Consider the following 27,938-nt stretch of genomic DNA (forward strand, 5'->3'; position numbering starts at 1 on the left):
AGAAAAGCCTGAGGTATAAGCACATTATACTGTAAGTCTACAGTACAAGCCTTGTGAGCTGAAAAATTATTGTATGCAGGACACTAACAATCTTCTCTGTGATAAAAAAAAAAGAATTTCAACTCATTACAACAAAATGCCAAGAGCATACCATCACATAATTATATTGTATTCCTTCAGCCATGCAGACACCATAATTTTTTTTTTAATTTCAAGAAAAATGTAACAACTACAGAAAGATACAAATACTGTAGATCTTTAAAATAATGTGCATTTTTATGCACACCAAGCTTAAAAAAATTAAATGACTGTACTTGACTTTTGTGTGTTATATATATATTTAAATTTAATTGCCTCTTTGTGTGACAGACAATCTGAAAAAAAAAATATATATATATATATATATATATATATATATATATATATATATATATATATATATATATATATATCATCAATACGTTGCAATTATATGAATTTAGATACATCTTAAATTTGTTAATAAACTATTATTATTATTGTAACAAAATGTATCAAATTTAATATATAAGTTTATTTTCTTTAATTGTTAGATTAATAGTGGTTAATAAAGTCATATAAAATGTCAAAGAGTCAGCTGTAATATCATTGCATTTACATTTCAGTGTTAGTGGAAGTCTAGTTAAGCAACAACTGAGGCTTAGCCTGACAGTTAGCCTGCTCCGGACCAGGCTAGTTTGCAAGCATAAGTTTCCATAGTAACCGGGGTTGAACTAGTTCAAGTTTGTTTTATGAAACGAAATCCACCGGCAATAAGCCAGACTTAACAAAGTAAGCCTGGCTTATTCTGTAATCTAGTTTTATGAAACAGCCCTCTGATCACATTTGTTTGTTTGTTTATTTATTTGGGTCCCCATTAGCTTCCACACTGAGGTTGCTAGTCTTCCTGGAAGTGCTAAAACATATGTACAATTAAAATACACCAAGTATAACATACATACACTGTTAAAAATTGCTGTTAATTTACGGTCAATTTTTAACAGTATTATGCCGTTATGCTCAAAAACATGTAGTTAATGTTTTTTTACGTTTGGTAAAATGACGTAGACAAAATGTAACATTATTTCGCCGTATTTATTGCACAAAGGAAAATAACAGGATTTAACCGTTTGTTTTGGAGGAAAAAAAACAGGATTCAACAGTTTTGGTTTTTTTTAACGCCAGACTGGATGAGCACATGTGAATTAACACACGTCTTTCTATCTTAATTCTGCGAGTTAAGAGGTGAGTGACCTTTTGCTTTTATCATTATAGACAATTTTCTATTGCAAACAGTTGCGTAAAATGCTTATATAATTGTGGATGCAGAAATTGTAATCATTGTCCGCACCTGTTTCAGGGATAAACACAATGGCCCTCATTTATCAAAAGTGCGTACACCAAATTTCCAGCGTACACCTTGCGTACACCCAAAACCACGGTGACTTTGAGATTTATCAATATGGACGTTGGCGTACGGCACGCTCAAATCCTACGCCAGCTCAGGAGGTGGTGTACGCACATTTTGAGTTAGTGCAGAAATGCGCAAACACTTCCTAACACCACAAAACGCACTGACAAACTAAAATATATGATATATTATGACCCACTGTAAAAAAAACATAGTAATTATAAACTTCAGTGTTTATTTTTATGCAACAATGTTCAATGTTTAATTTGTGAGATTTGTATGCATATGTATTATTTCAGTTGAGAGCCTGTGCGCTTTACCTGATGTTTCAGAGCGAGCATGTGAACGGTGCGGTAATATTACCATCAAAGCGCATTTTCCGAAAATTCCGCTCCCTCAGCACCGCTCGTTGAACCCAGAAGCCCTTTGATAATTTGCTAGTTCGAGAATCTGTAAAAACGTCTAGCAATAAGTTATGGAATTCAAGCCTTATAGCCTACATAAATGTAAAGTAAAAATCAAAGTTAAGATGAAGAAAAAATTGAAAGGGACTGCGGAGAGACTGTAAAGAGTTAGCAAATATTCTTCCTGGAATATGAAGCGGCACATTGCAAGAAAGCACAAGGATGTGCTACGAAAACATGGTAATGCAATAAAAGGTAAGCTAGTTATGTACCATTTGATGATAAATAAATACAGATGAGGTAAGGTAAAATGCTGGTGTTGAATGGAGCCGTAAATCCGATCATGATGACATGCGGACAAAATTATGGCCACAAATTATTTTTTATGCTACATTATGGACACTTCTTTTTCTTATTTAGTCTAAAGTATGGCCATAAATTTAGAATTTGTTCCCGAATATTCAACAGTTTGTTCCTTGGAATTAATTATTATAATATTTCGTAATTACTATTACAATTATTATTACTTCAAATTATGATTTAGCTTAGTAAAACATGTGGATGTCGTGGAAACAAATTGTTAATTTGAATTATATCCGGAGCTCCGTATCAAACTGGATCTAAGATACAGCTAACAAACAACTGTATGTAAATAAAGAACAACACACTACAAAAGTTACTACATCATTTTAAAATATTATTTAAAAAAATTAACTGAACCATTAAGCAGACATAGAATTTAGATGTAGGCAACAGTAAATAATAATAATAAATAATAATTATTCTTCTAAATATCAATTAATAATAAAAATAATAAGAATATTACAAATTTTCATCCAATTATTAATGTGTCTTTAATCCCAACTAAATCTCTGTCTTTTTATCCCACTTTAAACTCCCAAAAAAAACAATTTTGTTTCTTTTCACTTCCCAGATTCTCTTCTTTGCCGTCTTTCGTGTGTCAATGGCGTAAAATGAGGGGGTGGGGGAGGCGGAGACTTGAATTTATATGGGCTTGTTATTCCAATGACGATCGTTTTCAGCCGCGGCATTTATGAAGGGCAGGTATTGCGTACACCTGAATATCAACTGTACGCACAGTTTCATAAATCAGGCGGTGAGAGGAGTGTAAGCATAATCTTACGACAACATATACGCCCGTTTCTACGCAAGAATGATAAATGAGGGCCAATGGCCCTCATTTATCAAAAGTGCGTACACCAAAATTCCAGCGTACACCTGGCGTACACCCAAAACCACGGTGACTTTGAGATTTATCAATATGGACGTTGGCGTACGGTACGCTCAAATCCTACACCTGCTCAGGAGGTGGTGTACGCACATTTTGAGTTAGTGCAGAAATGCGCAAACACTTCCTAACACCACAAAACGCACTGACAAACTAAAATATATGATATATTATGACCCACTGTAAAAAAAAACATAGTAATTATAAACTTCAGTGTTTATTTTTATGCAACAATGTTCAATGTTTAATTTGTGAGACTTTACCAAAGCATTTGATTTGTATGCATATGTATTATTTCAGCTGAGAGCCTGTGCGCTTTACCTGGGCTGCGTTCAGCCCCGACAAAACGTTGCACAACGTTTATTAAACAGAAACGGTGATGCGTTGAACGCCCTGTTGTGATGACGAAAGAGTTGCAACTACGGTAGCTGAGAGGCCATTCTTTGTGTTCTTTTTTAAATGTTTCTGGGGCCTGATGAAATCGTTATAAATGTGTGTTTAATACTGTAAAAGACCCTCAATGTTACAGTCACTGACCTTGCCGTCCAGAATGAAAGACAACATTCCAACATGAACCCATTGAGCGAGCTGTCTCTTTACTACCGCGTGGTTTTATACATCTTACCGCTGATTGGGCCGACATTTCTGACACATCCACCAAACAAGAGAAAACGCTTCTAAAACCTGTTGCATTCCGTTGCACGCCGTTTCCAGGAAGCGTGTTGTTCAACCCGGAAACCGTAGCAAAACGTTGTGCACCGTTGTGAGATTGAACGTGCCCCTGATGTTTCAGAGCGAGCATGTGAACGGTGCGGTAATATTACCATCAAAGCGCATTTTCCGAAAATTCCGCTCCCTCAGCACCGCTCGTTGAACCCAGAACGCCCTTTGATAATTTGCTAGTTCGAGAATCTGTAAAAACGTCTAGCAATAGAAACGTAGAAATAAAAGTTAAGATGAAGAAAAAATTGAAAGGGACTGCGGAGAGACTGTAAAGAGTTAGCAAATATTCTTCCTGGAATATGAAGCGGCACATTGCAAGAAAGCACAAGGATGTGCTACGAAAACATGGTAATGCAATAAAAGGTAAGCTAGTTATGTACCATTCGATGATAAATAAATACAGATGAGGTAAGGTAAAATGCTGGTGTTGAATGGAGCCGTAAATCCGATCATGATGACATGCGGACAAAATTATGGCCACAAATTATTTTTTATGCTACATTATGGACACTTCTTTTTCTTATTTAGTCTAAAGTATGGCCATAAATTTAGAATTTGTTCCCGAATATTCAACAGTTTGTTTCTTGGAATTAATTATTATAATATTTCGTAATTACTATTACAATTATTATTACTTCAAATTATGAATTAGCTTAGTAAAACATGTGGATGTCGTGGAAACAAATTGTTAATTTGAATTATATCCGGAGCTCCGTATCAAACTGGATCTAAGATACAGCTAACAAACAACTGTATGTAAATAAAGAACAACACACTACAAAAGTTACTACATCATTTTAAAATATTATTTAAAAAAATTAACTGAACCATTAAGCAGACATAGAATTTAGATGTAGGCAACAGTAAATAATAATAATAAATAATAATTATTCTTCTAAATATCAATTAATAATAAAAATAATAATAAGAATATTTCAAATTGTCATCCAATTATTAATGTGTCTTTAATCCCACTCTTTAAACTCCCAAAAAAAAAACAATTTTGTTTCTTTTCACTTCCCAGATTCTCTTCTTTGCCGTCTTTCGTGTGTCAATGGCGTAAAATGAGGGGGTGGGGGAGGCGGAGACTTGAATTTATATGGGCTTGTTATTCCAATGACGATCGTTTTCAGCCGCGGCATTTATGAAGGGCAGATATTATGGAAGGCCATTGGGGCAAAAACGTGTTAAAAATACGTGTTAACACGCACTACGTGTTAACGCGTAAATCACGTGTTAACACGCACTACGTGTTAACGCGTAAGTGCGTGTTACAATAAAGATGTTGTAGGGGTTTTTGTAACACTATTTATTAAAAACAATTATAATTGAGGGTGTCAGGCAAACTCAAGAGACAAAGGTGCGGTGCAAAAACAAGTGTTTTATTATATACAGTGATGGTGATTGTGTACAAAGTGCTGGTGTTATATATTAATATTTACAAACTATTTACAGTATTTTATAACAAACAAACAAACACCAGGGGAGGGGAGGAGAGAAGGAACGCGAGCGGTGCTAAATAAAAGAAATAAACAAAACCAAACAAATCTAACTCACGTTAAACCTTCTAAACTGCCTAAACCCAAAATAAAGAGAGAAAACAAAATATCTTCAGCGTCCAAGACGCCCTATCTAAGCTACACTCTCTAACCAAAAAGTCGGGGAAAAACATACAGTGGGTGGCACTCGCTCCTTACCTAGTGTACTAATACAGTAAATACCAAAATCACCTACGTGTTGCAAATGTACGTCACGTGACACTCTTACCTGTTCACTCCTCTCCAAACATACGAAAGGGATTGACATGTAAACAGATAAACAAAGTAACGTACACACGGGGATTAACGATAAACAAAGCGTAATGTAAATGTTGTGTAACAAATGAGACTGAGGTCTAGAGCGGCCGGTCTGCTGCGCTCTTTTATTGGGCGGAGTCTTTGTGGGTTGGTGGACCGGGTAGTGACATCAGCGGCAGGGGTGGAAACTGACAGGGATGTTAGCCAATGGCAGCGTCTGGGAAACATTAAGAGAGAGAGAGAGAGAGAGAGAGACGGAGGGAAAATACAACCAGACGACATACGGACGTAACAGTGCGTGTTAACACGTAAATCACGTGTTAACGCGTTAGAAATCATGGACATGGAGTTTTACCACCATCTAGTGGTGTGGCGAATCTGACCTAAATACACAGAACGGACAGATAGATAGGATTGTAAATTGAAGTATTTTATCCTAAATATATATTTTTAAAAGTAATTAACAGTGAATAATGATCATAAATAGTTTACAGCTTGGACTATATATAATAATTATAGTATCATTTAATTTGGTTATAAATAATTTTGTTAGCTTTGTGAATTAGCCAATAGTCCCAATTTCTATTTACTTTGTGTCTAATGTCTTGTTCTTTTAGTACCTGCCTATGGAAAGAATTATATTCTTAAAAATAGAGGTGTTAAATGATGACACAGTAGTGTCACACAATTCTTATAAACAGTAAAGGATGATTAATATTGCAAGAAAAAATTCTTTAAACACTACTTAACCACAGGTAATCTAATTAAGTTTATGTTAATAACAATTGGTTAATAGCAAGATTATGAACGTAAATGAAATGTATGCTCAAGCAGATGGTACATCTGCATCATTTTTGAACACACACACACACATTATGATGTTCTACGTATGAAGTCTTTGGACTACCTGCCATCATGATCTGATTGCACTTAAAGCTAGTTCAACTAGTTTATAAATGCCTTATAAAATTTGTTTTTCACTAGTGTCATACACATATCCTTAATAATACAGTATAGCAATACCACACTATATACCGGTAATTACAACCAATTTAGCATATGAATAACAGATGGAACTCTATATGTATGGCCTAATGGGAGAACATCAATGTCATTGTATAGTGGATGTGGTGAGCAGTTAGGCTTTAAAACCTGCTTTTTGAGTTTAATTAATAATCTTATTTTGTCTGAAGGAGGCTCTCTACTACAAACCTTTTAAGCTTTTTTTTTTTTACTTTTTGGCACGCGTTGCCTCAGACAAAGTTTCCATATCAGAAAGTATGTGTCATAGATCAATCTGAGGCTTCCAATGGATTAGTCACGCTCAGACTGTTTCTTTGTCATAGTAACTAGAACTACTCTGCAGCAGATACTAGAACAATTATGCAAATGTAATAAACTTTTGCTTTTTTTCTGTGTATTTTCTGATCTATAAGACACTTTGGATGAATGTATATGCTAAATGAATAAATGCATATGTGATGACTGGAAAAAAAGAAGAATGGCAATAAAACACATGTCTATAGCTTTGATTGGAATTAAAAAAAAAGTGCTTTCTTGTTTTCACCTTTAGCACCTTTTAACTCCAAGCAGATATGAGACAGATAGGCTACTCACTACAGGGGGCTGCAAGAATAAAACAAAATATTTATTTTTGATTATGCCCTCGATAATCATGATAATTAATGTTGATTAATAAACTACATTAAAATGCTTAATTGCATTTTTATAGGTAATTCATTTTATAGGCTAAAACGTTTGAATGGTTTTTGCTTGCTTACTAATTTAAGACATCACACTAACTTTCTGAGTGACATGGAAACAAAAGGTTTTTCAAACTTGGACTAAATTGTATAGAAATTGGCTACACTGCACAATAAAACTCCCTTTATAATGGATGACGTGGGGATTACTTGGCCCGTCTGAGTCTGACCTTTGGATTATAATCAGTACAATCAATGTACAGTAGAGAACACAGTATTGGGAGCAATTTAGGGGCGGTTTCCTGGACAGGGATTAGACTAGTCCTAGACTAAAATAAATGTAAGAGCTGTACAAACTAAAAAAAAAAATGCATTGACATATCTTAAAATACATCAGTGCTCTTTGTTTTGCCTTAAAATGCACACAAGTAATGTTTTTAGTAAGGTATGTTTGTTTATTCTTTCCTAATTAGGCTTAATCTTGGTTTAAGAAAACCCCTGTCCGGGAAAACACCACTTTGTTTGTCATTTAGTGTTTTGCGTTCATATTCTTAACTTTGGACATAGATTTATTAATATATTATTAAAATGATAAGATCATTAATGCATTGTCATTAATTTTTAAACACTGACGGGACTCTAATTAGTTATGAAAAATGTAGTCAAGAAAACAGTATTAATATTACTCAAAGAGATTTTCTAAGAATAATTAAGGGTATTTCCCCAAAACTTCTACAGCTTATCAGATCATCCTTACAATACTCTCCTTTAAGGGAAGACATTCCTCGAATAATGATAGATGGTATTGACTTGTTAGATAAAAAATGCAATAATATTCATATCAGAAGAACATTACTCTCTATAAGTAGTATTTCTCCTAAAGCAGTGTCTTCATGGAAACGGTTATATCCTTCTGTATCTTTATCTAACATATGGTCTATTAATAAGTTTGTGATACCAAATAAAGTCAAAGAAATCCACCTTAAAATCCTTCATAATTTTTACCCCTGCAAGTTATTTTTATCTAAATTTATGGATATTCATCCAGAGTGCTCTTTTTGTGGTTCTGAAAATGAATCAGTGATTCATTTGTTTGTTAAATGTCCCTTTACAACACCATTTTGGAATGAAATTTCAAGATTGATTTTTACATCCTTTAATAATCTTATTGACTTCACTGAAGAATTGGTCCTGTTTTTGTCATGTAATACTGGTTCTGTTACTTTAAACAATACTATTAATATCCTGTGCTTGCTTGGAAAAGGTCATATTCATAAGTGTAAAGTTACAGCCCCAAAACCTAATTTTATTGCATTTTGCTCAGAATTAAAAGGTTTAACTGAATCTCTTTGTAAATTAAAGAATAACAAAAAAGCAGTTAAATCATACCAGATATTAAATAAGGTTTTGAATTCACATGTAATTTGAGATATGATATTTAGATGAACTTTCCTACCCCCTACTTGAGTAAAAATATAACAATTATTTTATGTCTATGTATGTTTTTTCTTTATTTATTTTCTTTATTTATTTTATTATTATTTGTTTATTTATTTCATTATTATTTTTTTATAACTGTAAATCCCTCATAAAAGAATGTTTGTTCTTATTACTTTATAATACTATGTTATTGTATAATACTATTTGTATGTATAATACAAATGTTAATTGTTACTGACATTATGGTAATAATAAAAAAAAACAGAAAAAAAAAACTTGTTTTAGTCATTTGTGCATTGCATGTCGTTACCACTAATGAGCACAAGATGGCAGATGACTTCTTCGCCACTATCATTTTGAGTCGTATTTTAAAGGAAGATTTACAAGCAATAGCATGCAATGATTTTACTATAGCCAACTTATTAAATGAAGATCCAAAATCAGGAAGTCAAATGCAGTTTGAGATTTATTAAGAATAGTGTGTTATATAACAGGATATAGAAGAGGCAGATCATTATTTTCACACTCCATCACAGCAGGTGGCGGTATGCACCTTTAAAGTTGGTTCGTAACCCGCCATTAAACCAAAAGAAGAAGATGAAGATTGTAACGTCAGCTCATCGTAAGCATTAGGTAAGTGCTCGCTCACAAGCTTATGAATAATTATATTGCAGCGAATGCGTTACGACAGGCACTGTCATTGTGTGAATAATTAATGATATAGTGATCCAAGCATTACGTCGAGTTTGCCGTAAGCTTACCTCATAGCCATCATAAGCCAGGTTTGCTGACGTAAGGGTAACGTAACCACACGGAAGAGCCAAAAAGTACTATGGAGGAATACAAACACAAAAGCAGCAGCAGTAACAACAACAGAAAACAGTTTTGTTAGATAAATGGCCTTGGGCAAAAGTCTTTATAACTGCAATCACATAAGTTAGTGGAAACAGTGTCAGGCTTTCCCAGATGGAGACAATATAGTGAGGTAAAACTTTAGTGCTGTTTAAATGAATGCGTTGTGTTTGTTATTCATTTAAAAATATGAACATAAAGTTATGACTCATGACAAACTGGCAAGAGAGTTAATAACACAGATCTGTCCAAATATGAGGGAAACTATATTCCTTTGTAGGCCTACTGTGTAGCATTATTAGAGTACGTTGGTCTATATAATTTCCTTGTTGATTTTACATTAATACTATGATTTTACATTTGAATAACCATTGTTTCAAAAATCATAAAAACAAATCTGATTCTAGTTATTACTAATGCAAGCAACTTTTTATGGTTTTCTATATGCTTGTCTTTCACAGATTATTCACCCAGTGTTTATTCACAAGATTGACCGAAGCTTATTTAGATGACCAAATTATGAACAATGACCCACCCTGAGGCTGTAAGAGTGTGCCTGATGAGAGAATGCGGACTTGAAGCAGTTATAGGACTTAATATATTCAAGAAGACCAAGCGATCCTTATAGGACTACATGCAAAGAAATGTACTCCAAACCGCACAACTGGACATACAGGTACTTTTTAAAAAGCTCATTATTCTTCTTAACTTAAACATGCATGCTTATTCTTTCTACTATTGTCTGTTTTATTATTAGTAAACAGTTTTGTTTTAAATTGTTAAAACATCTTTATCCTTTTTCAGATTATATTTTTGTTAAAGATTTTTATTATCTACATGTCATGTCTGTGTTTATTTCAAGTGCAAACAGTAGAACTGTCACAAATGAATATATCTATGACTTTGCACCTGCACTTAATTGAGACATTTTTAAGCATTTTAGGTCAAAATCAGAGTGTAACTTTTACTTTTCATACTAAATGAAATATTCAGCCCCAAATAGCACTTGATTACAGAAGAGTTTTCACTTGTTAACCTGACCGATACAGCAACCATCAAACCAAACATTCCAAAACCTGTTTCATTAGATAGAAACAATCAATGAATTTGGGCAACCAGTATCTGATTGAATACTATAGCTAAAAGTGTGTCACAGCTTTGTTCTGATCGGTTGTTTCTGTTTATGTGTTTTGTACGCTGTGTGTTTTGTCATTGGTTTGTTTTGACAGGTGGCCATGCACGTACCAGTCATTGTCTTAAGCCCAGGATACACTGCAAGATTTTTGCTCTCCTATAATATCATTACCTTATCACACTGTGCGACATGGATCATTTAAACTTGGGTACGACAAGCATGTAGACTGTATAATGATGACACCTATTGAATCATAGGTTGTGACGACTGTGACTCCAGTTAAGTGCAATGTCACCAGCATGTGCTAGTGTTAAACAAATACTGGTACGCTGGTCGACATAGGACCACCGAAGAGCCACGATCACAGAAATTGCCACAAATGTTTCACGATGGTAATCTTTCGTTTGGAACCGCCAAAAATCATGCAGTGTATCCCAGGCTATATCCTCCCCTCCGTCTAGTCATCATCTCATTAATTATGAGATGCGCTGTCAGTGCTTTTTCTTTCTGACTCTTCTCTGTTCTCTCCAGATTGTGCCCTGATGCCATCTGCCCCGTTCTCCCAGCCTCATCTTCCCTCCCTATGCCTAGCTTCACATCGGTTGGCTCTTCTTTGGCTCTCTTCATCCCGTCTGCCTGCCTCGCTGCTCTCCCTGATAACATTTCCTGACTGATGCCTTGCACTCTGACTCTTTCTGCAAGGTGCCATTCTCAGCAGTGACTCAATTTAGTGCCACCCTGCTGCTTGGTGAGTCTCTGCATTCTGGAATTGAGATTTTCATTGCCCATTCAATAAACTGTTTTGTGCCTACAGTTGAGTCTGTGACTTTTTTTTGACCAAGTGATGTAAGTAAGGTCTCAACTTTATACCTTTTAATATTGATTTCTAGTTACACAGTTGTCTTTATGATGGGCCTAGCATTTTTTAGAGAGTCTGTATTTCTGTTTCCTATGTCAATACTACCTATTACAATGTTTTTGGTTGAAAACAATTATAGGCCTTTGTTGCCAATGTTTGTTGTTTATGGGTTTTATTAATAATCAAATATTAAATAAGATTCATTTATAACTGAGCAAAAAAATTAATCCTTTTGGAGTTTATATTCCATTATAATTTGCCTAATTCTTACTAGAGTACATGTAATAAAGTTCTGTTTTCTTTGTCATGTATGTTTTTACTACAGTACATTCTGATTGTATGAAGTTATAAGACTTAACAGTTTACAGGCTGTGATGTACATTAGGCCTACATATACTAACATTCCTAGGTCATCCATTTCCCAGGGCAGCACAATAAACTTTACCATTTATGTGTTGCAGGCATTGCACTTCTGAGGTCATCACCATCTTTCTTCAGCCAAACAAAATGATTCTCACCAACCACCCTGGCTCTGCTAAGCTTGATGTTGGAGGTCTGCTGTTTTTGAAGCAGGGGACCACTGTCCATTAAAGGCTTCATAAACCATTTAACAAAATCACATAAGATAGTGTAGTTCATACTCCATGCGATGTGCCATACAATGGAAGGGCCATGTTCCTTATCACATCTGGATACTGCAAAGCTCCTGTCTCCTCAACAATTTACGAACTAATCAATTAATAAATGAAGAAATGCTATGTAAAAGCAAAGATATTTCTTCCTGTGGAATTTGAGTCTTAAATGTAGTAATTACTGTTTTATGGCATAAATAAAAGTTAAATATTATATTATTTTAAAAGCATCATGTATCTTTTTTCATTCATAATGTATTCTACTAGTAGTGTGTCAGGCACTTTAACCCTTATGAAAAAAGCCAAGGAAAATAGAGAGCATCATATCAAAACAACTGTTTATTTGCACATGCAACATTAAACTATGGTATACATCTCTGTTTTCATTACAATATTGAAAAGGATGAGTATTTGGAGTCTACAGTACTGCTTGCTCCATCTCCAGCAAAGATAAAAACATCCTAAGAAAAAGGACTCATTCACACAGTATTCCTCTTTTTACAACCGCGACACATTTTGCACAGACAACACAGCATCTGGAGGACGTATATGATCCTCACCAGTGTTATTTATTGTTTTTCCTGTGTGTGTCTAATGATGATAAAAAAAATTATAATTGATCAATTATACTTTGAAGGATAAAGCAAAACTACTATATTTACTATAAAGCTATCTAAACCAATAGCAGCTTCAAAAGACTTAAGGTGGACTAACAAACAAATATAATGCATATGGGTTGACCTGTGAAAACATAATGTCCTGTTTTTATTTGTCAGTTACCAGTTAGGCTTTAGAAACATGATAAAGTTAAAGTGTATTTAAAAATATAGTTTGGAGAAATGTGTGAAAGTGGTCATGAATTTCAAGGGTTGAATGATTATAGTTAACTGTTTAAAAATATGTAGTTGTAGCCTACTAATGCTTTTATAAAATGCTCAAAATATATTTTAGATTAAATCCTGTGATATCCAAGCCTTCTTTCTTTCTGTGTTTTCAAAGCTCCACACCAGTAGGTGGTGGTAAAGAAAACCGTGTAGGTACGCGTTAACACGTGATTTACGTGTTAACACGCACTTACGCGTTAACACGTAGTGCGTGTTAACACGTGATTTACGCGTTAACACGTAGTGCGTGTTAACACGTATTTTTAACACGTTTTTGCCCCGTTGGCCTTCCATACGATATTGCGTACACCTGAATATCAACGGTACGCACAGTTTCATAAATCAGGCGGTGAGAGGAGTGTAAGCATAATCTTACGCCAACATATACGCCCGTTTCTACGCAAGAATGATAAATGAGGGCCAATGCGCACACTTGGTCATAGTGGAGGTGGTTTTCTACAAGTTCTCCGATTACAGGGTGAGTTGTAATCAAACTTTTCATCAAAATAGTTGAAGAATATCACTATAAACATTTTCAAAAGTAACATTTTAACACCTTTGCAACGCAAACGGCTGCACGTGTCTTTGTAGCACGCCGAATGGATCGGTAGCTTGTATGCTAAAAATTAGCGCGCTCTATTTAATGTTAATTGTGAAACCTGCAACATAGACAATACTTTAATTTCTGTGCTGTTGTGTTTGCAAGTTGGGAGAAGCTTATTCTGTTTTGTAGATAAGTTAAATGTATTTGGAGTGGATTTTTCCTTAGTTGTGTTGTGTCTGTTGTTTTTATTTTATTTTGGCATTTTGCATCTATCCAACCAACTTGCATCGACCCAATTTATTGATACGAGGTTTATTAATTGCATATTCGAGGATATTTGTGTTCCTCAGGAACAATATCGTGTTTTACGTAATGTTTTAGTGTCGCTGGTTTAATTGTATGGTATTGTTAGTTAGATCAGTACAAAAGTTTAATGCACGTGTTATTGTGGTGAAGTTTTCCTTGTTAAGATTTTGAAGTTTAGTTTTGTTATGCCAAAGAACTGTTCATTTTGACTTGCCAGCATGATTCCTTGTCAGCTGTGTGGACATCAGTGTAAAAATCCAGTGGCCTATGTGAAGCACATGAGAATTCACAGCAATACCCCTAACTTGCTTTATAATTGTTGCATCCAGGACTGCAACAGGAAGTTCAAAAAATTAACAGCATTAAAATCACATCTTTACAGATATCATAAGGAATGTGTTGTAGTGCCTAGATCAGATATATGCCCTGCCATAGACCTTACATGCCATGTAGACATGTGCAGTGCCAAATGTGATACACTTACTCAGGGGCGGCGTTTGCGTATGGCAGGGTATGGCAGTTGCCATACCCTAGCATTCAGACAAAACACAAGAAATCAACAGGCTATAATGATGCTCATTAAAGATAATTTTAAATATTTTCAGTAGAACATATCTGAACATTGGTACATCACCAATATGGATCATTTACACGTGTGCTCGACTTCATGCTATAATACAGGAACCGACATGCGGATGAAAACCAACGTGCCGCGAGAGCGGTTTGAAAGCAAACTCTTCCGATGGTTTCTCGCCTCACCCTCGCGGTACTTTGATGTCATCAGCCTGTCGTTCTTGCTTGCAGCGCAGCTTGAAGTCCTTGCAGGAGGTTTCATGATGACCGCTGTTGTTATAATCTTTATTTTCCAAGTAAACTCCTTTTTTTGTTTTAACATTCAAACAGACTCACAGTTCTCCCCCACACTCGCGCAATGCATATTGCATATATTTTCCAGAAGTAAAATGATTTGTTCTCTGTGGATAAATAAACATGTTCTCTTACACTGGGGAATTGTAGCGCAGTATAAGTGTATTAATTACTGTATTTGCACGCGTTTTTGAATATGGCGACTTGTGGAATAAAAACTGCACGACGACAAAAGGTAAGACTTGTTTTTGCATTTAGCCCTGTTTTATTAAGAGTTTTATTTAGTGTTTTAGTCTTAGTTGGTTAGCTGGCTGGGTTAACTACGTGTGCTCTATCACATCATTAAAAGTCTTTATTGTGTTTAGTGTTTATTGGCGCATGTCACGACAAGATTTGTGAAGGGATGTTACAGTATGTTTTGATATCTTGTTTTAGTTTATCTGTTGCTGGAGTTGCACTTAGTTAAGAATGACAACATTTGAAAAGCATTTTAAACAACCATGATTTCTATTTTTGTTTTTTCAATTGTATTGCTTCCATATTGTTGTCAGTAAGTGTACATCCGTGCAATCATAGTATGATTTTGTACAGGTTGGTGGAGTATTTACACGTAATGAATATAATGTGGCTTCATAGATTCGTTATTTGAATGGCCTTCTTGTACGAATAATTTTTGCCATACCCTAGGTTTTCGTGAAACGCCGCCACTGCACTTACTCAGTTTTATTCGCATCTCAAAGTGCACATTAAAGAGGGACGAACAGTGGCATGCCCCTTTAAGCATTGTAATAAATCATTTGCAGTAATATCTACATTTACCTCTCACTTATCAAGAAAACATAAAAATTCAACAGAGGTAAACCTAACTGAATCCATTATTGCTACAGCACATGTGACTGAAGCTGAAAGCTTTCAAAATATTGACAGTGCTATGGAAACAGATAAACATACTGATGTAGTGGAAAATGCAGAGCATTTGGACGTCAGTCCAGAAAAGATTGATGAAACATTATTTTTGAAAAATCTTGCTCTGTTTTATCTGAAATTACAAGCAAAGTTACTGCTTCCATCTTCAGTCATTCAGACTATAATTGAAGATATGCAGTCAGTTTATGATGTCAACCAGTCACATCTACTGTTCAAACTAAATGAGAAATTGGTTACACTTGGGGTTCCAGAGGCTTCCATTAATGATGTCATGGACAGTGTAAGAGCTGACGATCTCTTACGAGCATGTAATAGCCACACGCTTAAAACAGACCAGTGCAGAAAAACAGTGTTCAAAAACCGTTTTCATTATGTTGAACCAATGCCAATTTGTCTAGGACTTAACGAAGCTGGGAAGGAGTGTTTTTTACAGTATGTCCCTGTTAAACAGACGATTGAAGCTCTTTTTCAGTGTGAGTCTGTGTTGAAACAGTACAGAGAAATGCACAGCCGTAAGCAGTTGAATGATATTTTTGAAGATGTATGGGACGGGGAGAACATCACAAAAAACTTGGCCCAGACAGAGAGGTCCTCTTTAGGCTTGATACTTTATCAAGATTCATTTAAAGTTGTAAATCCTCTGGGGTCCGGGAAAAAAAACACAAAGTACTAGCTATGTATCTCACACTTGCAGACCTATTGCCACACAACCGTTCAAGCATTGACCAGATGCAACTTGTTTTTTTGTGTAGAGAACAAGATTTCAAATATTTTGGTCAGGAATTGGTCATGGGATGCTTGATGAAAGATCTTCAAGACCTCGAGACCAATGGCATAGTGCTACCTGATGGACAGGTTTGCAAAGGAATCTTACGAGCCATTGCAGGAGACAACCTGGGCTCACACAGTATTGGAGGTTTTCTTGAAAATTTTAGTGGTAGTAAGTACTTCTGTCGATACTGTGAAATTAACAAAGATGTGTTTCAAGCAGATCCTCTGTCCAAAGCCAACATTCGGACACCAGAGTCATACAAAAAGCATGTTCAACATATAGAGGAACATTCTGTTCATGGTGGGGGTATCAAATTTGACTCTCTATTCAACAGCCTTTCTATGTTTCATGTATGTCAGCCTGGGTTGCCTCCTTGTCTTGGGCATAATTTGTTCGAAGGTGTTGTTGCCTCTGATCTTGCATTGTGCATCAACCATTTTGTTACCGTTGATAAACAGTTCACTTACACTGAATTGAATCGAGCAATCAATCAGTTCAAATATTTAGGTAATGATGCAAATGACAAACCTTGTGACGTGAGCAGGAAGTGATAGACTGAGTGGCCATGCTGTGCAGAACTGGTGCCTACTAAGACTGTTACCAGTGTTGATTGGAGAGAAGATTACATCTCCCGCTGACAATGAGATTTGGCAACTGGTGTTACAATTAAGAGAAATTGTAGCATTGATTTGTGCACCAGCCATTACTACTGACCAGATAGGGTACTTGAGAGTCCTTATTGAGGAATATTTGTATTCCAGAAAACAGGCCTTTCCCAGTTATTCTCTTAAACCTAAGCATCATTACATGAGTCATTATCCAGAGCTCATCATTCAGTTTGGCCCGCTTATTCGTTTGTGGACTTTGCGGTTCGAAAGTAAGCACACATATTTCAAGCAGTGCGCAAGAAAAATGCATAACTTCAAAAATGTGTGCTCGAGCCTTGCAGAGAGACATCAGCTTCTTCAAGCATATCTTAGTGCTGGCAATCTCTTCCCACCAACAGTAGTAGTAGAAAAGGCTGCTGAGTTTTTTCAGGTGACTACAATGATGGCATCAGGGAGTCAGCTGCAAATTATGATTTTGGCCCTGAAAATACTTTGGTCGCTCATGAAGCAACTGTGAAAGGAACCAAATATAAAAAAAATATGTTTGTTGTTATTAGCAAGGATGAGGATGGGCTTCAAGTTGGTAAGATAATTATGATACTCAATCATAAAAACTCTGCAGTCTACTTCATCACTGAAAAGTATAAGGCTTCATGTCTGCATGATATAGGTGTGTACTGCATCAAACCAATGAAGAGCTCTTACTATTGTGTTAACCAGGAGGACCTACTGGATTATTACCCTCTGCCTCAGTATGTAATTTGTGACATGGCACTAATTGTTCTCCACCACTCTTTTCCCTCTTTGTAGTGCAATGAGCATTGTGATTGAAGACCTGAGGAGCATCATCCTCAGAACTTTGCCTACAATTTCAAAAGACACTGAACAGGCGTTGATAGATAAACTGTTGATCTCTGGACTAGAGTCAACACAAGACCTTAAATATGTTACTCAAGAAGATATTTCTGACCTGCTGCCAGCCATTCAACTAAGGAAGCTTCTGGAAGCATTTAAAAAAGGTAAAGTTTAAGGAATTATTTTTGAATATAGTTATTTTGTGAACCATAGCTCTGACTGGCCTTTTTCCAAGCAATTTTTGCAGTACTGGACACTAATTTCTAACTTGCGCTGTATTCTAAGAGTTCATTTGATTATTCTCAGCACTTCCTTCATATTTACCTGATGTTATTGTAGTGATGGATGCTGGTAGTTGTAAATAGTTACATTATGCTTGGTTTACCATCTGAGCTACAAGTTAAAAATAACACACACACACACACATCTCATCAGTAAAGTCTGATCCTTGATTAGTAGTATATCTCCATCACCAACTTTCAGATGGAGAGTCATTTACTGCACAGAGCCATAGTGCACTGAAAAGCAATATTCCATTTATTATAGTCCGCGATATTGCCTAGCTTGACAGTCATCTGCGACTCTGTGTAGTAAATACTGCTCCATCTGAAAGCAGGTGATGGCGATTTCCTATTAATCAAGAAACCAGCTTTACTGACGACATGTGCATGATAATTCCATGCCATTTTTCATGCAGCTTTAAATCACATACAGATGTGGCCCTTAAAAATGCGCGTCTCTGAGAGCAGAATGCCGCGAGGACTTCCGAATTTCTGCGAGATCCCGCAGAAGGGGGGTTCGGTGGGGGATGCAGGAAATACAAAAACCTGTAGATGGCAGTCGTGTTTCATGTAGGCCATACTGACGACAATTTGTGTGTTTGACTTCATGCTGAGCGTATACTCTATGATTTTGAAGTAACATGACACGGATTTTCTGTGTTTAGGAGATACTCTTTGATGCCATACAAATGCAGGCTTTTTTGGCAAACCTTTCGTTGGCGAAGTTTTTTTGCCAGTTACATAAACAGTGATATATTCTTCATAAAATTTCGACTCAAACGCGCATCATTTGTCTTATTTTTTCCGTGTACTTACAGTAGAAGAGACGTGATATATGATAACTGTCTTATAACAAAATAACTCGCGAAGACCTTTGAAAAGACCGAGCGCATTTACGCAATATCATTAACTAATTTATCTAATTTTACATTTAGTTCATTTAGTTCAGTCAACAGTAGGAATATAAGTAGAAATATAAGAAAATATAAGTTAAGCGTGTTGTGTGTATTTCCTAATTATAAGCCTTTGGGAAATTGCACCAAATCTAAACGTGCATAAAAACATGAACATGTCATTTAAATAAGCGAAAAATCTTTTTTATGAGCTCAAAATTTTGAATATAATGTGCTATTGCAAAAAATTGCCCATCTCTAATGCGAATATTCACATTTAAAGTTGAAGAAACCAAAAAGTAATGTACTGATAAGCATTCGTCAAACATAAATAAATAAATATATATATTAGGGATGTGCCCGAAGCAGAATACGTTATTCGCAAGGGCACGGATAATGGCTTTAAAACGAATAACGAATTCATCCGAATAACAGAAAAAATATTCGGCCAGACATCATAACGTGTTTACTGGAACAGCTAAATTATAAAGCCCTTAAAGCAGGTATAATATGTGTGTGAAGTGAATGAGTGTAATCTATAAAATTACATGAATGACATTTTCTGCGCGTCCCTTATTTAGAAACGCGAGATGTTTTGGAATTAGTTTTAAAACGCTGTTAATATCAAACGTCTTTTAATCCAACTGTTAAAAACTACCCTTTTAGTTTATTTTATTTTATTTAATTACACAAGACCAGAAACCCTTGATAAAATGCTGCACTCTGATAATAAAATATTCGTTAATAACTCCGTGTCTCTATGACTTCGGTCCTCTTTTAATTACTTCAAGTTAAAGCCAGCTTCATTGTCAAGGTGAATATCAAATTAACAAGTAAATAGATAAAAATATGAAAATGTAACATTTTAAAAGCAAAATTTATACTGAAGATTATTATGACATGAATTGCAATTAACATAAAAAGTTAGATAAATTGTAATTGTAAATAACAACTGAAACATTTATATTACATCTTTCTAATTACCTTATTGTTTAAAATCATTTTGCTTGTTTTGAACTAAGTCAAAACTGACTTTAAATAATAGAGCTGTTATTTGAAATTATAAACGAATATCTGATTATTTATTAATTTAGATGAAGATTAATGAGAAAGTTTTTTTAAACAATTCGTTCTGTTCGCGCAAACGCTGTAGGCTATGGACATATTTAATAATGAGCTTAACAAGTTTTTTGTAATGCTTAATATGCTTTCGTAAATTCTTTCCAAAACAGATGTTTTTTTACTATTCTGTCAGTGCAGGTACTTGCGTGTCTGTGCGTTGCGTTTCGGATCTGTCAGTCAGCGCGAGTCTTGTTGATCTTAATAACTTTTTAACATAAATCAGTCCCGAACTTTATCTCTGTTAATAACTATTTAAACATCAAGCAAGTCCTGCATTTATTTTCAAATTCCTGCATGTTTTTAAACCGAAACCAAGATGTCAGACATGACAGGCATCTTAGTATTAATCATTTCACTCTCAGAAAACGTATTAGATGTTTAATTAATAGAGTACTTGAAAACATCCCACTCATTTAGACAGAATGGGTCATATATGTAATGTGCTGAAAGACACAATAAACGCTTAAAGCGATCTCAAATTCAACGCACATAGGCACAAGCTGTATGAGGCTTTGAAAATGAGAAGTTTGTTTTCCATGGCTATTATTAATGAGAATCAAGTTATTTGTCTTTTTGATTAAAAAAAGGTAATATTATTTTTAATAAATATTTACAGTTATTTAAGTTATAATTATAATAAAAGCAAAAATTCATTTAAAATTGTAAAACAAATTTAATGCTAACTTTACTTGCAAATTCAGAAAATATTTTTACAGTGAATAAATAAAACGACATGAAGGAAGTTAATTCCAAAATGTAATTATTGCACATGGTTAAGCTGCTAGTTTTAGCAGCTACCAGTGACAATTAAAAACCACCCACCCGAACTGGGGACTTCAATACTATTACGTCCGTTGCATTCTCTTTTCCTATTTTCTTACCATTTTCGCGTCGGTTTAGGGTTAGATTTACATAATGACATCCCTACCCAAACCTAACTCTAACCCCAACGCCAGATGACAACTGTTTAATTTCGCGTACCTAACTCTAACCCCAACGCCAGGTGACAACTGTTTAATTTCGCGTACACTGTTTAATTTTGCGTAATCTAACCCTAAACCGACGCGAAAATGGTTTGAAAATAGGAAAAGAGAATGCAACGGACGTAATAGTATTGAAGTCCCCAGTTCGTCAAAAAATGACGCGAAAGGTATACCCTCCGCGTCAACATATTGACGCATGGTCAAGTGTCGTCAAATATTGACGCCATGGGTGTGAGACTGTGTTATTGCCAACCCCCAATGCTATAACAAAGGAACTGCAAGAGAATCAAAAGAAAACCAGTTTTTCAAGTATTCACCAGCGTGTGGCGTTTTATTTCCCACCCTTGCAGTTCCTTTGTTTAAATGCAAATCTAGGCCTACTACATGCGCTGTAAGTTATTTTAAATGAATGTTTATAACTTATAAAATTAAGTGGATATCGGGTAACGTAATATGATATATATTGATATAACCTGGGCTCTCAAGTCCCACGCATTCGCCATGAGACACGCGCATTTCTGTGAGTTCACGGTCACACGCCAAACCGTGTAAGCTATTTCTCACGCTGAGAAGTAAAATAGAACTTTTCCTAATAAAGGATGTGCTGACAAGCAGATGACATCAGAATACCGCGAGAAATAAGGCAGAGGAGGTTGGTTTCAATCGCTCTCGCGGTACTCTGATGTCATCCACTCATGTTTGAGTCTGTATCAGATAAAAATACAGATTTTGAGGAACAAGTTATTGTTTGGAGATTGTCAATGGACGTTTCTTAGTGGTAAGTTTGTTTTTTCAGTATGGACCAAAACGCCAAATGCATAAAATAAAAATGAAGTAATATTGTAATGTCTTGGCATGATATGTTTTCTAAAATGTTTAAAAATGAACAAATCAGTTGTGCGAAACTACACAGATATATATATTTTTTAATTAAACATATTCAGTGGTTTCAGTGCCTCAGTGCCTCATGGTTGGGTTGAACCGCTGGTTCAGTTTACCCCATTCACTTTGCCCCACAGCCACCATTTTGGGAAAACTGCCTAGTTTAGTAATTCAGGCTCATCTTTAGCTAAATCATTCACATGATTTTATACATTAGCCTATCACCAATATTTATGGTAGCCTATAAATAATTAGACCTGAAAAAATCTACTTTGACATAACGACCTGGTATGTATACATTTTACTTTGATAGGATTTTTTGTAAAAAAAATCACTTTAATCATAACTCTTTAATTTCTCCTCTTTAACATAGCCAAACAGAAATTATGGTTGCTACCTGTATTTGTGGTCACACGGCTACAAATCTTGTTGCCTAGATAAAGGGGGTGGGTTAACTTACCCACTGGCTTATTTTGACCCACTCTCCCCTACTTGGTTTGAGAAACGGCCATTGTTTACAGAAGCTGGAGCGCGAGCTACAAACTACAGAGGGAGTGCGTGGGTGCACAATGGTGAAAGAGCAACACACGATGTAAATAACTAAACCAGTGTTCGCAGTACAGACACTTTATATTTTAGCGTGCTGCGTACCTTCACTTTCTTTTGCGTGCCACCACTTATGTTGCTGGTACTCTGCTGTAAAGAGTCAAAGGCCGTTTCTATGTGGCGCTGCGCAGACAGTTCGGCACCGAAGACATCAAAGTACCGCGAGAGCAAGTCGAAATGTTACAAATGGTCCGACTTTACCTTTGCTCTCGCAGTACTCTGATGTCATAAGCCGACCAGTCAGCGCCGCACCATTTAAAGTCGAACACACAAAGCGTCAAGGTCTGGGCCGGTTTCCCAAAAGCATCGTACGGCTAAGTAGATCGTAAAAACGATTGTAAGAATCATCTTAGAATTACGGACCGTTTCGCAAAAGCTTCATAACTTAGCACCTGAAAATCAGTGCTAATCCGGAGTAGTCGTTAATAGAGTTACAAGGTCACCTGCAGGACAACCAACAAATTGCACTCCAGCAATGACGATAATGTAATGTTTTAAATGTATATTTATTTATTTATTGGGTTCTTCATTGTTTATTTGTTTAAATTACTTTACTTTAATATAATATATTTAAAATTAAAATGAGAAATCAAATTTAAATGACTAAACATAAATTAATAAAGAAGTAAAACATATTTGGTAAATTTTGGTAAAAGTTGGTACTAGCAAATTGATAAATGGTTCCTACCAATTTGCTTCTAGAATTAATCTACAGTAAAAATAATTGTTTTGAAGTGAAATGGCATCTGATTAAGGAAACCAAATAATATGTACGGTACAATGCAATAATCCCTAATAATAAAAAACATAGATAATAAAAACAAATAATAATAATAATCTAAACTATTTCATAAAATGCAGAATGCATTTCGCAGTGGGAGAAGTCCTAACTAAATACGGAAAATAATATTTCATTAGGCACAAATTTTTAAAACATTTAAATCATTTTAAACCAATAATTGTTTAATGACTAAACTTTATAATATTTACTCATTAAACAATAATGGAAAATATTATAAAAAAACATTAGTGCACATCGGCTGAAGATCATTAGCCTAAACAAGCTTCTGCTACAAATTCAAGTCATTCTATAGGTGACATTTCAGCACTTGACAAACGGATAGCGACTCGTAAGTAGCACTTAAAACTCAGCTGCGAGCGATCGTTTAACGTGCATCTTTGGGAAATGTACGTACATGAACAACGAATGTTCGTTAAGTAGCTATTAAGTGCTAAGTTCAATCGTTATCGGGAAACCCAGCTCTGGAGGAAAAGCATATGCCCGGAACCCACGCACGCAGATACCCTCAGAAAACGGCAGATTCATTAACCCTCACCCACGTGTGCATGTTTGTAAGTAGTAGAAGCCAGCGTGATGTTTGCTGTGACAGTTTTTAATAAAAATATTTTAAAAAATCAATTGATATTTGACGTCTATTAACAATAATATATTTATATTAGGGGTGTCACGATTCTCCAAATCCTCGATTCAATTACATTTTCGATTCTAAGGTCACGATTCGATCCGATTCTCGATTTTTACATATTTTTTATATGGCATATAATTTAGACAAAAATGATATGCCATTATTTATTATTATTATTATTATAATACTTTAACATTAACATGCACAACTCGCATAGGGGTTTGTGGGCTTCACTGAACGCGAGAGCTTGTAGAGAGAGGATTCCTTCTTGCACACACATGGACTATGCGCGGTTGGCAGTTACATGGATCGGGCGGATGACGTGACGAAAAATAATATTTTAATTAAATTCGGTCGACTGCTTGTTATAAGCTGTGTCCTTCTAAGCACGCGACCTCTCTGCCTTTCATATAGACCCCTTCACGGTTCACGTCACAGGCAGTTTCCACTGCGCATGTCAGGGTCAGAAAAGCCATTACAGCAGGTAGAGTTGCGTATTATTCGGTATCGTCAAAAATGCCTACTTACGTCGTGGGTTGTGAAAATCGCACCAGGTCTTTAGTTAAGTTTTCGCGATTCATGCAGAATCTCAAAAACAAAAAAATACAACATCTGCAGCTGCAAGCAATTAACGTGCAGACTGGAACAATGCAAATATCAAAGAGACTTGTGTTTGTTGTGTTCACTTCATTTTATGTTAGTAATAATTTTTCATCCTTGTTAGATTACATTATAAAGCTTGGATGGTATGAACAGTTTGACCCCATGCTGCGCGCGCACCCGATAGTCATTCAATGTTTACAAACTTTGAAGGGGTCTATTGGCAGCCACAGAAGTTCAAGAAGAGAACTGAAATGAGACGGTCTAGCCTTCTGAGGACCCACAATTTGCGTCACCTGCTGCACACGCCCACCGCGCCTGTCAGCAGAAAACAGCGGAGACATTTCTGACTTATTAAAATAAATATGTAATCAGAAAAATATTAATTTATTTTAGAACATATGACACATTGATGTAGATTAATCTATTCAACAGCATATCAAATAATCAACCTAGATATACGCAACATAAACAGAATATTAACACAAAACATAACTTATAATACTAAAACAGTGACAAGAAAAAGTTTTCTAATAAATACACACTTTTATTTAATAAAGCTTTTAATTGTTTGGGTTATCCTCGGCTGTTAAGTATCCATTCGTTCTATCATTAACAGCGCGGAGAAATGAGGATGCATTTTGACACAGCTCTTATCAACGCTGGCGAAGGAGGTACGTGGCAAACTCCAAAAATGAGAATTAAAAACAAAGGAAATAGAATGTCAGAAAAGGGTTGCCTGGAATAAGTTTTACAAAGTGGTAAATCAGGATGACACCAGTGCAGGCTATGTAATTTGTGCGTTTAATTGAGGCTATTTATTTATTTATTTATTTTGTCCCTGTGCGCCGATCGGAGACGGAGGTCACTGCTGATATTCTAGAGCTTTCTAGTCTCGCGGCCGTCATCAGCAGCGCCTTGCATCGCCCAGTCAGCGGATGGCGGGCGGGTGCGGTTTTTAAAACTGGTCAGAAACGTTGCGGATGGATGGTGGACGGATGATGAGTTTTGTTATGCGGTTGCGGATGAAATAATAGTCCATCCGCGTATCTCTAACATGGACTTAATGCACATGGACTTAATGCACATGGACTTAATGCGTGTGTCTTGGACTCATAGCATCTGAAATAAATCCAGCATCATAAGCAGCTGCGCTTCTCTCTGTCTCACTTGCACGCGCTCTCGCATCTGTCCGAAGTCTGAACATAAACTAAAGTAGTAATCCTTATGTATTTGTTCAGTTTTATGAGTTTCATGCAAGATGAGGCAAACTATCCTTTTGTTTAAAATATAACCCGCTGCATCTTTGCACCTCGCTCACTATCGCGCACGTGCAGAGAGCTGCGCTCTGTCCAAAGTCAGATCACTGGTAATCCTGTTTATGAAATGCATTTCAAGGAGTTGTAGCAATACATCCCTCGTGTTTAAAATATGATCGCTTTCTGCTGGACAGATGTTTTTAAAGGCATCTCTGAGAGTTTTTTTCCTCGCTTTGCAAGCCGACCAGACGTGAAATGGGGGCGTGGCAGCATCGACGATCCCATTTTTTAATTCGAAGTTCGAAGCTGTGACTTAATTTCGATCGATTTCGATTTAAAATCGAAATCGTGACACCCTTAATTTATATACTATATATTCTTATATGACTTGCACATTGTGTGTTGCTTTAGTTTACTATAAAGTGCTCTTTTGGTTTGGTGTATTTTGAGTGTGGCAGTCATTCTAATAGCCCCAATCAATCACAAATCATCGCTTCTCCTATTTCTTAGTAGGTGAACTGAATCTAATCTGCTGTCATCTGCAGTTATATTTACAGAGACCAGTATTCATTAAGTTTTAAAAACTTTTTTTGCCACTTTTAAAACTGTAAAACTAAATAAAAAATATCATATGATATGCCGAATGAGCATATAAACATATGTTTTCTGGTTCGCTCCACGGGTTTAAACGCCGTTTTTTTCCTAAAGAATAATGTTAAAACTTTATTGGTGGTGGTTGAGAATAATTTATATGGCAGAATAATTTATATTGCATTTTAGCGCAATATAAATGTATCATATTGTTATTCTTAATATAAGATAATACTCATATATTTTTACAACACTTTTAACTTTAAAACATACATATAAAGATGCTTAGTACAATAGCTTTGCTTCTGAGAACAAGTTTCTGTAATAAATCAGTAAATCAATCACAAAATGTTTTGACAGTGCCGAATAAAATGCTTGTCAATTCAAACTAAGCTGAAAGGTGTATAAAACCGCTTGAATTAACAATATCTGAACTGTGCTCTTTTGCATACCTCTACTTTTCTCATGTCTTTCTTTATACCACATTTATCTCTTTAAAATATTGCTACTTTTAGAAATAATTTGTTTGCATTTTTGTGTATACTGCACACTTTATTTACATCATCTATACCCATAATAACATTTTCTACGTTTTTCTTTCAATAAAGATAAACACATTTATTATTGTCTCAACTTAAAACTTTGTTTTTTTAATTTATAAATTAGATTATATATAAATAAGTTTTAAAAACGAATGTCTGAGATAAGATATCTGGAAGGAAACGCAGCGTGTTTGTCTATATAGCCACATGTTATTAAATGTATTATTTTACTCACACATTTCACAAAGTATACAAATTGTAGGTGTAAATATTCATAAACTCAACACTTCGGAGGTGTTTTCCGTCCGTAAAAGCTGTTCGCTATTTTATTAGATGTAGCATACGCTTATAATATAATATAAATTTTTAATTAAAATGTCTGTTCTATTTCTAATCATTCATTTTGGTTTGACCAAATAAAAATACATAAGTGACATTAGGAGATTTTATTAAGTTAATTAATACGCTTCTTATATAAATAAGTTTTGAAAAGTGTTGAATACGAATGTCTGAGATAAGGTATCTGGAAGGAGAATCGGCGTGTTTGTTTATAAAGCCACATGTTATTAAATTGATTATTTTACACACACATTTCACAAAGTACATATTGTAAGTGTAAATATTCATAAACTCAACACTTCGGGGGTGTTTTTTGTATTTAAAAGGCGTAGTGTCTCTGTTCGATAATTTATTAGATGCAGTATAGTTTCCATATAAAGTCAATTTTAAATAAAAATTTCTGTTCTATGTCTAGTCATTTCTTTTGG

The 27,938-nt window shown here is 35.3% G+C and overlaps 1 long non-coding RNA gene across 4 annotated transcripts; it reads left to right on the plus strand.

Moving 5' to 3' along the window:
- Window positions 1-9,059: 9,059 nt before the first annotated feature.
- LOC129432325 (uncharacterized) lies at window positions 9,060-12,441 on the plus strand. 4 transcript variants are annotated; one of them, XR_012360189.1, is made up of 4 exons: window positions 9,060-9,899; window positions 10,058-10,272; window positions 11,263-11,479; window positions 12,052-12,441. It is a non-coding gene; the product is annotated as an uncharacterized lncRNA (long non-coding RNA). The 4 variants fall into 4 exon arrangements; XR_012360187.1 differs by having other exon boundaries at window positions 9,061-9,729; XR_012360188.1 differs by having other exon boundaries at window positions 9,062-9,377.
- Window positions 12,442-27,938: the final 15,497 nt, after the last annotated feature.

This window comes from Misgurnus anguillicaudatus, chromosome 21 (assembly GCF_027580225.2).
Source record: "Misgurnus anguillicaudatus chromosome 21, ASM2758022v2, whole genome shotgun sequence".
Lineage (NCBI taxonomy): Eukaryota > Metazoa > Chordata > Actinopteri > Cypriniformes > Cobitidae > Misgurnus > Misgurnus anguillicaudatus.